The sequence below is a fragment of the Lissotriton helveticus genome, chromosome 5_1, assembly GCF_964261635.1.
Source record: "Lissotriton helveticus chromosome 5_1, aLisHel1.1, whole genome shotgun sequence".
NCBI classification, from domain to species: domain Eukaryota; kingdom Metazoa; phylum Chordata; class Amphibia; order Caudata; family Salamandridae; genus Lissotriton; species Lissotriton helveticus.
This window is the reverse complement of record NC_136065.1, coordinates 15,069,736-15,083,425: the sequence shown is the minus strand read 5'-3', so window position 1 is coordinate 15,083,425 and position 13,690 is coordinate 15,069,736.

The following is a 13,690-nucleotide window of genomic DNA, read 5'->3' as shown; positions in this document are numbered from 1 at the left end:
GAAGAACACAAATTCTTATATAAGGAATATCCGGTGTTACCCTTGTTTTACCTGATCCCAAAAGTCCATAAAGGAATCACTCCATTACAAGGCAGACCCATCATTTCGGCTATCAATAGTTGCTTCGAAAATACCTCAAAATATGTGGACCACTATCTGCAAGACTTTGTTATAGCTTTACCCACATATCTTAAAGACTCCAGGGACTTTCTGAACAAGTTAAATACTGTGAAATGGACTAAAGGCATGCTATTTATGACACTGGACATAACAGCACTATACACATGCATTAGGCATGAAGATGGGTTGCGAGCAATCAGATACTATCTTGAGCAGAGGGATGTAGGATTGTATCAGCACAACAAAATGATTGTAGAAATGATCCAGACATGCTTATTGAATAATGTGTTTTTGTTTGATGGTAAGATCTATAGACAGAAAAGAGGGGTGGCTATGGGCGCATGCTTCTCCCCCAGCTACGCATGTTTACATGTAGGCTGGTGGGAGGAGCATGTCCTCAGGACACATCACAGAGCGATATTTGACACTCATATTGCTCACATGTGGAGGTACATCGATGATGTATTTATTGTGTGGAAGGGCGATGAAGGTCAGGCAAAGGATTTTGTGAATAGTATCAACAATAATGATCTCAACTTAGTCTTTACCAGTCACATTCACAATACCACTGCAAACTTTCTGGATATAGAGGTTATGATTCAGGATAATGAGATCACAACCAGCCTGTATCAAAAACCAACGGCAGGCAATACTTTATTGCATGCATCTAGTTTTCATCCGCGTCACACGATAGAAAGTCTCCCATATGGAGAACTCCTCAGAATTAGAAGGGCATGTAGTACTGAGGAAGCTTGGAAAACATCTCAGGATGTTGCTATAGCTAGATTAACATCACGTGGTTATGGAATAGGTAAAATCAAAGCAGCTTTAAGAAAAGTCAATCAATTGGATAGACGCTACTTATTACAACCAGCTGCTAATACATCGAATTTGAACCTACCTCGGATGTTACTGAAAAACAAAATTCCGAGTGCAGATTCATCACCACATATAGCAAGCAATCACATGTCATAAGGAAGATCATAAATACACAGTGGCCCATTGTCTTAACAGACAGTGTGCTAAGGGGAGTTTTACCGGTAAAGCCCAATATCACCTATCGGAAGGCATACTCCATGAGATCAGATTTGGTTAGAAATAGTCCTGAATTGCTCAACAAAGACAAGTGGTACTCTACCAAAAAGGGTTTCTATAAATGCAGCAGCTGTAGGGCTTGTAAGTTTGGAGCAAACACCAAAACATATAAAACTGCATTTTCTGATGAGCTGTGTGAGATCAAGGGCAATTTCAGCTGCAAAACAGAGTATGCAGTATATGTTTTAAATTGTGTATGTGGTCTTCGCTATGTTGGAAGTACAAAACTTCCAGTGCAAGCACGCATTCTACAACATCTGCGAGCCACTGTTAATTCAGACCAAACTTATCCTGTCGCTAGACACGTCAAATCAGAACATGGCAATAATTTGAATGGCGCATTGTCATTGACAGTGTCCCCGTCATTAAAAGAGGCGGAAATAGAGACAAATTGTTGCGGCAGTTGGAAACTCGCTACATTTTAGAACTCGACACTAAGAACCCACATGGATTGAATATGTGTGAGGATATGTATCACTATCTATGAGCTATGGACTGTACATCAACTATTTACTACTAGCTTTTCGTGATGATGAAACTGACCGGGTAAATGATTGTAAAAATGGAATATACTGTATTGCTGATTCTCTCTCGGACGAGCATTTATATGTATGTTCCCGGCTGGGAACATTTTTGTATTTGAAACAGTAATTGCACTTTATTCACCTTTCGCACTTTTTGCATTTAAGCACTTTCTCAAAAGGTCAGAAACAAAATTGAAAATTTGGTCAAATAGTTGGTAATCTCAGATCATATATATGGGATAGTTCTGTTATGTTATAAATATTGTTGCATTCATGCAGGTAGTTTACACACATTGATGCAAGGGAATGTTATGTTTTTATTATTCAGCATAATATTTATGGTTTTAACATTTACTTTTGAATTTCTTTGAAATATTAATTCAAAGTACGTTGCAATCTCAATATCCGTTATAAATCAAATGTTGGATATATATGTATATATTATGTGTATTTGAACAGTTACTATCCAAAAAATTGTTACATGGGCTCTCTGAACACAAAGTAATTTTCAGTGAGTCTGTCTTCCTTATCTATTACTATGTATAATGACCATGTGACCCATCAGAAAAGTATGGTGATTGGTAGTGGGATATTTAAATTGTTTGCACTAATTAACGCTTTTATCTGGTGAGCAAGGCGACAGGATCACCGAAACGCGTCGGATCGCGGCACCCTTGACACTGCATTCAATATGAAAAAAGTAAAAAGAATTTCGCTGCAGAAACTACCGGAGTGGTGTCCGTTTCTCTGCCTGGCAGTGCTGTTTGTTCGGTGCTCTGGGGAGCGTTACACGCATATATATATATCAAGCTATTCAAGCTTCTTTGTGGTTGGAATAAAGCCTTGTCAAAGTAGCCCCGCGAGTTTGGCTTGTGTTCTTGGACACGCGAGCTTTCATTTTTGGACGGTCCCATCACCTTCCCAGCCGCACCCGCCACAAGAGTGCCAGCGCCTTGATGGGGAAACGGAGCGTCGCAGGGCAACTGCATTGCGCCTAGCACCGCCAGACATCGTCGAGGGAGGAGTCCAGATAGGACGAGCATACAGCTCGTTGGTTTCACGGTATTTACCGTTTTCCTGCTCATCGACCGACACGCTGCCTGGCTGGCGAGGGGCTTCTAAGCGAGACTTTGCCTCCACAGTTGACAAAGTGGGAGAGTGACGCAATATGCGGCAAAAAATCATCAGCAGGACTACAAGGACCATGAGGCACTGCTGCATTAGCACAACCCATCCAGGGGCGTGCCATCATCATTCATTAAGGCCCGTCCTGCTGCTCACCTGTTAATCATATCGTCACCCTCTGAGGAAGAAGGCAGACGCCTTCGAAACGCGTCAGGGTATTTGGGCGAGACAGAACTGAATCGAAGTCTCCCTGTTTGTCAAGCTATTCAAGCTTCTTTGTGGTTGGAATAAAGCCTTGTCAAAGTAGCCCTGCGAGTTTGGCTTGTGTTCTTGGACACGCGAGCTTTCATTTTTGGACGGTCCCATCACCTTCCCAGCCGCACCCGCCACAAGAGTGCCAGCGCCTTGATGGGGAAACGGAGCGTCGCAGGGCAACTGCATTGCGCCTAGCACCGCCAGACATCGTCGAGGGAGGAGTCCAGATAGGACGAGCATACAGCTCGTTGGTTTCACGGTATTTACCGTTTTCCTGCTCATCGACCGACACGCTGCCTGGCTGGCGAGGGGCTTCTAAGCGAGACTTTGCCTCCACAGTTGACAAAGTGGGAGAGTGACGTAATATGCGGCAAAAAATCATCAGCAGGACTACAAGGACCATGAGGCACTGCTGCATTAGCACAACCCGTCCAGGGGCGTGCCATCATCATTCATTAAGGCCCGTCCTGCTGCTCACCTGTTAATCATATCGTCACCCTCTGAGGAAGAAGGCAGACGCCTTCGAAACGCGTCAGGGTATTTGGGCGAGACAGAACTGAATCGAAGTCTCCCTGTTTGTCAAGCTATTCAAGCTTCTTTGTGGTTGGAATAAAGCCTTGTCAAAGTAGCCCCGCGAGTTTGGCTTGTGTTCTTGGACACGCGAGCTTTCATTTTTGGACGGTCCCATCACCTTCCCAGCCGCACCCGCCACAAGAGTGCCAGCGCCTTGATGGGGAAACGGAGCGTCGCAGGGCAACTGCATTGCGCCTAGCACCGCCAGACATCGTCGAGGGAGGAGTCCAGATAGGACGAGCATACAGCTCGTTGGTTTCACGGTATTTACCGTTTTCCTGCTCATCGACCGACACGCTGCCTGGCTGGCGAGGGGCTTCTAAGCGAGACTTTGCCTCCACAGTTGACAAAGTGGGAGAGTGACGCAATATGCGGCAAAAAATCATCAGCAGGACTACAAGGACCATGAGGCACTGCTGCATTAGCACAACCCATCCAGGGGCGTGCCATCATCATTCATAAAGGCCCGTCCTGCTGCTCACCTGTTAATCATATCGTCACCCTCTGAGGAAGAAGGCAGACGCCTTGGAAACGCGTCAGGGTATTTGGGCGAGACAGAACTGAATCGAAGTCTCCCTGTTTGTCAAGCTATTCAAGCTTCTTTGTGGTTGGAATAAAGCCTTGTCAAAGTAGCCCCGCGAGTTTGGCTTGTGTTCTTGGACACGCGAGCTTTCATTTTTGGACGGTCCCATCACCTTCCCAGCCGCACCTGCCACAAGAGTGCCAGCGCCTTGATGGGGAAACGGAGCGTCGCAGGGCAACTGCATTGCGCCTAGCACCGCCAGACATCGTCGAGGGAGGAGTCCAGATAGGACGAGCATACAGCTCGTTGGTTTCACGGTATTTACCGTTTTCCTGCTCATCGACCGACACGCTGCCTGGCTGGCGAGGGGCTTCTAAGCGAGACTTTGCCTCCACAGTTGACAAAGTGGGAGAGTGACGCAATATGCGGCAAAAAATCATCAGCAGGACTACAAGGACCATGAGGCACTGCTGCATTAGCACAACCCATCCAGGGGCGTGCCATCATCATTCATAAAGGCCCGTCCTGCTGCTCACCTGTTAATCATATCGTCACCCTCTGAGGAAGAAGGCAGACGCCTTGGAAACGCGTCAGGGTATTTGGGCGAGACAGAACTGAATCGAAGTCTCCCTGTTTGTCAAGCTATTCAAGCTTCTTTGTGGTTGGAATAAAGCCTTGTCAAAGTAGCCCCGCGAGTTTGGCTTGTGTTCTTGGACACGCGAGCTTTCATTTTTGGACGGTCCCATCACCTTCCCAGCCGCACCCGCCACAAGAGTGCCAGCGCCTTGATGGGGAAACGGAGCGTCGCAGGGCAACTGCATTGCGCCTAGCACCGCCAGACATCGTCGAGGGAGGAGTCCAGATAGGACGAGCATACAGCTCGTTGGTTTCACGGTATTTACCGTTTTCCTGCTCATCGACCGACACGCTGCCTGGCTGGCGAGGGGCTTCTAAGCGAGACTTTGCCTCCACAGTTGACAAAGTGGGAGAGTGACGCAATATGCGGCAAAAAATCATCAGCAGGACTACAAGGACCATGAGGCACTGCTGCATTAGCACAACCCATCCAGGGGCGTGCCATCATCATTCATTAAGGCCCGTCCTGCTGCTCACCTGTTAATCATATCGTCACCCTCTGAGGAAGAAGGCAGACGCCTTCGAAACGCGTCAGGGTATTTGGGCGAGACAGAACTGAATCGAAGTCTCCCTGTTTGTCAAGCTATTCAAGCTTCTTTGTGGTTGGAATAAAGCCTTGTCAAAGTAGCCCCGCGAGTTTGGCTTGTGTTCTTGGACACGCGAGCTTTCATTTTTGGACGGTCCCATCACCTTCCCAGCCGCACCCGCCACAAGAGTGCCAGCGCCTTGATGGGGAAACGGAGCGTCGCAGGGCAACTGCATTGCGCCTAGCACCGCCAGACATCGTCGAGGGAGGAGTCCAGATAGGACGAGCATACAGCTCGTTGGTTTCACGGTATTTACCGTTTTCCTGCTCATCGACCGACACGCTGCCTGGCTGGCGAGGGGCTTCTAAGCGAGACTTTGCCTCCACAGTTGACAAAGTGGGAGAGTGACGCAATATGCGGCAAAAAATCATCAGCAGGACTACAAGGACCATGAGGCACTGCTGCATTAGCACAACCCATCCAGGGGCGTGCCATCATCATTCATTAAGGCCCGTCCTGCTGCTCACCTGTTAATCATATCGTCACCCTCTGAGGAAGAAGGCAGACGCCTTCGAAACGCGTCAGGGTATTTGGGCGAGACAGAACTGAATCGAAGTCTCCCTGTTTGTCAAGCTATTCAAGCTTCTTTGTGGTTGGAATAAAGCCTTGTCATAGTAGCCCCGCGAGTTTGGCTTGTGTTCTTGTACACGCGAGCTTTCATTTTTGGACGGTCCCATCACCTTCCCAGCCGCACCCGCCACAAGAGTGCCAGCGCCTTGATGGGGAAACGGAGCGTCGCAGGGCAACTGCATTGCGCCTAGCACCGCCAGACATCGTCGAGGGAGGAGTCCAGATAGGACGAGCATACAGCTCGTTGGTTTCACGGTATTTACCGTTTTCCTGCTCATCGACCGACACGCTGCCTGGCTGGCGAGGGGCTTCTAAGCGAGACTTTGCCTCCACAGTTGACAAAGTGGGAGAGTGACGCAATATGCGGCAAAAAATCATCAACAGGACTACTAGGACCATGAGGCACTGCTGCATTAGCACAACCCATCCAGGGGCGTGCCATCATCATTCATAAAGGCCCGTCCTGCTGCTCACCTGTTAATCATATCGTCACCCTCTGAGGAAGAAGGCAGACGCCTTGGAAACGCGTCAGGGTATTTGGGCGAGACAGAACTGAATCGAAGTCTCCCTGTTTGTCAAGCTATTCAAGCTTCTTTGTGGTTGGAATAAAGCCTTGTCAAAGTAGCCCCGCGAGTTTGGCTTGTGTTCTTGGACACGCGAGCTTTCATTTTTGGACGGTCCCATCACCTTCCCAGCCGCACCCGCCACAAGAGTGCCAGCGCCTTGATGGGGAAACGGAGCGTCGCAGGGCAACTGCATTGCGCCTAGCACCGCCAGACATCGTCGAGGGAGGAGTCCAGATAGGACGAGCATACAGCTCGTTGGTTTCACGGTATTTACCGTTTTCCTGCTCATCGACCGACACGCTGCCTGGCTGGCGAGGGGCTTCTAAGCGAGACTTTGCCTCCACAGTTGACAAAGTGGGAGAGTGACGCAATATGCGGCAAAAAATCATCAGCAGGACTACAAGGACCATGAGGCACTGCTGCATTAGCACAACCCATCCAGGGGCGTGCCATCATCATTCATTAAGGCCCGTCCTGCTGCTCACCTGTTAATCATATCGTCACCCTCTGAGGAAGAAGGCAGACGCCTTCGAAACGCGTCAGGGTATTTGGGCGAGACAGAACTGAATCGAAGTCTCCCTGTTTGTCAAGCTATTCAAGCTTCTTTGTGGTTGGAATAAAGCCTTGTCAAAGTAGCCCCGCGAGTTTGGCTTGTGTTCTTGGACACGCGAGCTTTCATTTTTGGACGGTCCCATCACCTTCCCAGCCGCACCCGCCACAAGAGTGCCAGCGCCTTGATGGGGAAACGGAGCGTCGCAGGGCAACTGCATTGCGCCTAGCACCGCCAGACATCGTCGAGGGAGGAGTCCAGATAGGACGAGCATACAGCTCGTTGGTTTCACGGTATTTACCGTTTTCCTGCTCATCGACCGACACGCTGCCTGGCTGGCGAGGGGCTTCTAAGCGAGACTTTGCCTCCACAGTTGACAAAGTGGGAGAGTGACGCAATATGCGGCAAAAAATCATCAGCAGGACTACAAGGACCATGAGGCACTGCTGCATTAGCACAACCCATCCAGGGGCGTGCCATCATCATTCATTAAGGCCCGTCCTGCTGCTCACCTGTTAATCATATCGTCACCCTCTGAGGAAGAAGGCAGACGCCTTCGAAACGCGTCAGGGTATTTGGGCGAGACAGAACTGAATCGAAGTCTCCCTGTTTGTCAAGCTATTCAAGCTTCTTTGTGGTTGGAATAAAGCCTTGTCAAAGTAGCCCCGCGAGTTTGGCTTGTGTTCTTGGACACGCGAGCTTTCATATATATATATATATATATATCTCGGAAACAAGAAGAAGCAAAACTGCCGTCCCGGGTCCCAAGGAAAACAGACAACTCCACGAATCCAGTATCAGGCAAGGTATATATATATATATATATTACCTACTGGCGGTAGGTATATATAGTTAGGATTTTTTTGAATAGGGATTTCTGAAAATTCTATGTTGAATAACTTTGGCGTTGATGGACGGAATTGGCTGAAATTTTCAGGAAAATGGCACATTTTGTTTCTGAGCGTCCCCTGAAAGTTTGGGGTGTTTCGTCAAGCGGGGGCCGAGAAAAAAGGGGGGTCCCAAAGCGTGTTTTTAACATTGAGTTTTCCATAGGGCGGTTGGACTCACTTTTAGCTCGAACGGCTGAATGGATTTCTATGAAATTTGGCAAAATTGTAGAGACTGTTTGCCCGATGTGCCTTTGCTAGGTCTCAAGATATGTGCTCCAGTGGATTTTGAGAAATTAACGTTCAAAAAAATATATATATCTGTGACAGCGTCCCGGTTAGCGCCCCGGTTTGCGTGCCAGATGCGTAACGGAACTTCGCGAGGAGAAGCGGATTGGCTCTCCGGTGACTGTCAACATTCTAAACAGTCCGGAGCGGTCGCCATCTTGTCCCTCGGTAGGATAGAGAGACAAGAGGTGGAAATAAACGAAGGGGGAAAGGAATGAAAGGGGGCAAGGTAGACCCCTCCTGACCCCCTAGGATTGATGTGGGGGCTATTAAAGGGCCCCGCGGGGCAAAAAAAAAAACACATTTTTTTTCCGATTTTTCGCGGTGGAAGCGCTACCTGGTACGCGAACCGGGTAGCTCACCGGTAGCGTAACGGGAGTCCGCCATCTTGTGTTTCGGACGAATTTAGTCACAAGATGGAGGATAAACAATGTTGGGAATGGGTATAAGGGGGCACGGGAGACATATCCTGACCCCCTAGGTTTTCTGAGGGTGGCTGAGGAGGCCCATATATGTAAAAAAAAAAGCGTAACAAGGGGAAAACCAAGGGAAATATTAAAATAATATTTTAGAGTGCTTTGAGGTAGGGTAGCTCTGAATAGAGCTGTTGTGTTGTGTGGGTGATGTAAGTACCAACATGTAGGTACCAATGAAGAGTCTAAAATTCAATGTGCACCGTCTCCTCTGTAGATATTTTGTATGTTCTTATATGGGTTATTTAAATGTGTGGAAAAGCACTTCATGCTTTAAGGCAATTGTATTTTTGAACTGATTGTTCTATCCTCTTAGTCCTCCTCTGTTTTTTTTCCCCACACTCTTCTTCAGCATGATAGTTGATAAATTCGTTCCCTCAAAAAATTTATATACATAAAAAAATTATATTAAATACATATAAAATATATTTTTCCTTTAAAAGAAGAATACATTTTACAGCTTTTGATATTTGCTATTAAAAAACCATTGAAATTCACTGAAAAAACCATAGGTTATAGACCATATATAGTTAGGAATTAGCATTTACAAAACCTTGAAAATTCACTGAAAAAACCATAGGTTATAGACCATATATAGTTAGGAATTAGCATTTACAAAACCTTATTTTACTCACACAAAACCATTGAAATTCGCATATATAGTTAGTTGCACTAACTATATATCGCGCACCCGCAATCCACTGCTGATCATGTCACATATTACATCATTCATGACATGGTCAGTGACATCACTGATGACATCACTGATGACATCTCAAATGACATCACTGATGACATCACTGATGACAACATCCAGTGACTGTATGTTTCTGTAAAGTTAAAATAAGTCTTACATATTGAAGAATGGGTGGATGTATAAGTGTCTGGATGAAGGATTTAGTAGGTGCATGACTGACTGTATGAGTGAGTGATTAAATGTGTCTCACTGAGTGCATGGGTTAGTGACTAAACTGTCTTAATTTGTGCATCATTATGTCTGTTGTTCTGTAAACTGCTGCATGTGTTGATCAGTAGCTATATGAGTAACTATATGGGTTGTTGATTGGTTGCCCAAGTATTTGTATGGGAGACTGAGTGTGTGTGTGGGTGGCTGGGAGGTGTATGACTCTGTGCATAGATGTGTGAGCAGTTGATTCACTAGATGTATGGGTTCAAAAGTGCATGTGGAAACAGCTGTATCGGCGTTTGACTGTGTGCGTGAGTGTATTGGTGAGTGAATGGATATCTCAGTGCTACATGTCAAAGTAAGTACATATGTAAAACAGTACATGTGAGAGTTAACATATATAAATAACTGTGCATAAGAGCCAGTGAATGTGTGAGTGGCTGTATAGATCATTGTGAACTTGTATCAGGGATTGTATAAGAGAGTAAATATGTGTTAGTATATGTTTGAATAAGTAAGGTGTGTATAACTGTATAGTTGAGGAAATGGAGGTGTGATTGATTCTTTGCATGACTGACTAGGTGTGTGAGTAACTCCATGGATAAGTGACAGTCTGTGAGTGTCTGTTTACACTGAGTGTATCTAAGGTTATATTAGAGTCTGAAGAGGTTCATCGTATTATCACATGAATGATGTCATCAGTGATGTGATCAGTAATGTCAAATGAGATGTCATCAGTGATGTCATCAGTGATGTCATTTGAGATGTCATCAGTGATGTCATCAGTGATGTCATCAGTGATGTCATCAGTGATGTCATTTGAGATGTCATCAGTGATGTCATCAGTGATGTCATTTGAGATGTCATCAGTGATGTCATCAGTGATGTCATTTGAGATGTCATCAGTGATGTCATCAGTGATGTCACTGACCATGTCATGAATGATGTAATATGTGACATGATCAGCAGTGGATTGCGGGTGCGCGATATATAGTTAGTGAAACTAACTATATATGCGAATTTCAATGGTTTTGTGTGAGTAAAATAAGGTTTTGTAAATGCTAATTCCTAACTATATATGGTCTATAACCTATGGTTTTTTCAGTGAATTTTCAAGGTTTTGTAAATGCTAAGTCCTAACTATATATTGTCTATAACCTATGGTTTTTTCAGTGAATATATATATATATATATATATATCTATATATATATATATATATATATATATATATATACACACACCATTTTTATTTTAAATAAGCCCCTTCCACAGGCCTCCGGCCATCATGGTACGTGTAGTGTCTATACGTATTACCCCAGTGGGCTCCGTGTGCTGCTCAAATAAAATTGCTCATATTAAAACCACAGTTGGTTAGTTACTGTGCCACAATCCTTCACAGTGCTTTACTCAGAGTATCACCGGAGGGACCTCACCCGTCTCAAGTCTCATGCTGTCATGTACTTTTGGATCCGCTTCCATGCGGCGGGCAGTTTTCGCGACCGGGGGGGACGCAATCAATCCATCCATCAAGTTTGCTCCTTGTGAAAAAAGCCACATGTTACCCCAAGTTCTGGCCAAACGCATTTCAGGCTACACGCCCTTTCTCAATGGCAGGCAAAAGAGTTCACACAAAGATGTTACAGACACCATTTTTATTTCACAAACCTCTCTTAAATTGTTCACCTAAAACGTTTGCTACGTGTTTGATAGGAGCCTCCACAGAATCCAGGCTCCTCTCCAGGCACCAGCGTTCCCAAGTTCTCCAGATGCTGTTGTATATATAGTGGGTTCCAGGAGCCTATGACTCTTGGAGGAGTATAGTGCATTGTCTCGAAAGAACTTTGATTTCATTAAATTTCCTAACACTTTTCAGGCAAGAAGGTTCAAAGTAAACCTTGGCAGAGCTCGCGGAGTTGCTCTCTGCGGAATTCCACAGTTACCTAAAAACTCACCTGAATTCCGCAGAGTTCCGCACGTGGGCAGAGTAAGCGACAAGGCCATTCATGTCCATTAAGATTTCAGTTCACTCAATTCAATTGCCAATTAGCCCACAGAGATAATACAAATGTGATAACTCTGCAGTTGAAGCGTGAAAGCTCCAGCACAAAGTGAGTTGCAAAACGCTGAACCACGTTGTTATTTGCAGGAGCGAAGCTCTATTTTAGTTGGTCGTCTGACAGTCAAGATGAACAGAAGACCAAGAAGACAAAGGCAAAGCGGAAGAAACCGTACCCAAAACTTGGGTAACTTTAAGGCTCATTGCAAGCTACAGACACAATGTGCACAGCTGTGAAAAAATATGCCAATGCTGTTGTTACCCACACATACTGGAGAAAGTAGGGCATAGTGTAAGCTTTACGACACAGACACTGATCCTCTTCTCAAACAAGGAGAAAAAAATCATGAAGGATCTTAAATATTCGTACGTAAACCGTTTTTACCCACTCGATATGACTAATGGTAGCATAGTCAATGGTCTGATTACTAGAGTATTATATTTAAACTTCAGCGGGCAGTGCGCACCCTCATCTGTGTGCGTGGCAGCCAAGGGTGAATGACCTGTGAAAAGTGATAGGTTGGCTGGGACACAGTCAGTCGTGTGGTTGACACACACCTCATTCTACCCTAACTCTTCCCTCCTTCTCAGAGCCAGGTGCCTATCTGGTTAGCTCTCCCAGTTCCTGTCAAGGCTAGCCTCCTTCTGACGATCTGCACATATACTTGGCTGGCAGCAGTTCAGTGCTAGCTTTTTTTGGAGCAGCACTGAAGGCATCTTCCATTACCTCCTCTACCTGTCTTCCTCGCCACAGTAATTACACATGAGCCTCCGGCTCCACACAGAACTACAAGCATAAAAAACAGCGCTCTAGTCTCCCGCTCCCTCCTCCAAGATGGGCACAGTGGCTCCAGCCAATCCTATAAAGGGATACAGATACAGCAAAACGACCTGTTCTTTTTTTCTGCACTTCTCCAAGTGCTGTGTTCCCTGCTGGTCAGGTGAGTGGGGCTGGGGTCCTGCTTGAGCGGTCCCCTTGAGTCCTTGGGTATCTAGTTTGGGGGAAGTAGTTACTTCTAGTTTTTGTTACTGTTTTCAATTTCTGCTTCTTTCTCTTCGGGGCGGCATTGCATGTCCGGAGGGTGTGCCTTGTCCTGACGCATCATGGCTTCATGGTGTATGTTCCGCGGTCCTCCCTGGTTCCGGCACGGGACTTGATTTTCGTTGGGGCTCTGTTCTCGACTCCGTTGGGGATGGGGTTCCTGCCCCCTGCTCGGATTCTGTCACTGTTGTCTGCTGTGCGGTCCATGTTATCGGGGCCTTCTTCTCCTGTGGGCTTGTTGTTTCGGGTTCAGCGACTGATATCTGCATCCTTGTTTGCCGTACCGTGGGCTCGCCTTCGCATGTATCCGGGGGTGTCCCTCGTTTTGTTGCGTTGGGTCCCCTGTTCCCTGGATATGTGTGTTTTGATTCCTGTGTCCACGGATGTTTGTGTGGTCCTGGATTGGTGGTTGGACTCAGAGAGTTTGACCTCGGTCTGTTTTGTCTTGTTCTCCGACTACAAGGGGCTATAGCCGTCCTTTTGGGTCTGTTGGCCTTATCGGATCTTTTTCTGGTTCACCATGTGCGGGTTCGGACGGACATTCCGGTGGTGTTGTCCTATTTTGACCGTCAAGGGGGGTGCTGGGTTCATTCCCTCAGTTGCCTCGGTCGTCGGTTTTGTTGTTGGGCGGAGTTGCTCCTGGCGTCCCTGTCTACGGTTTCCGTGCCGGGTCCGGTGGACGCTTTGGCGGAATCTCTGGCCGGGTATTTCCTTCCATGGGGTCTTTGTCCCTCCCACGATTGCTGTTGGGGAGGTTACGGAGGATGTTTAGTTCTTCGGTTGTGGCCCTGTTTGCTTACCGGTACAATGCCAAGATCCGCTGCTTTTGCACGATTATACCTTACCCGGTTGCCTGGAGGGTGGACGTTCTGTCGTTCCTTTGGCCGGTGGATCTGTTGTGTGCCTTTCCCC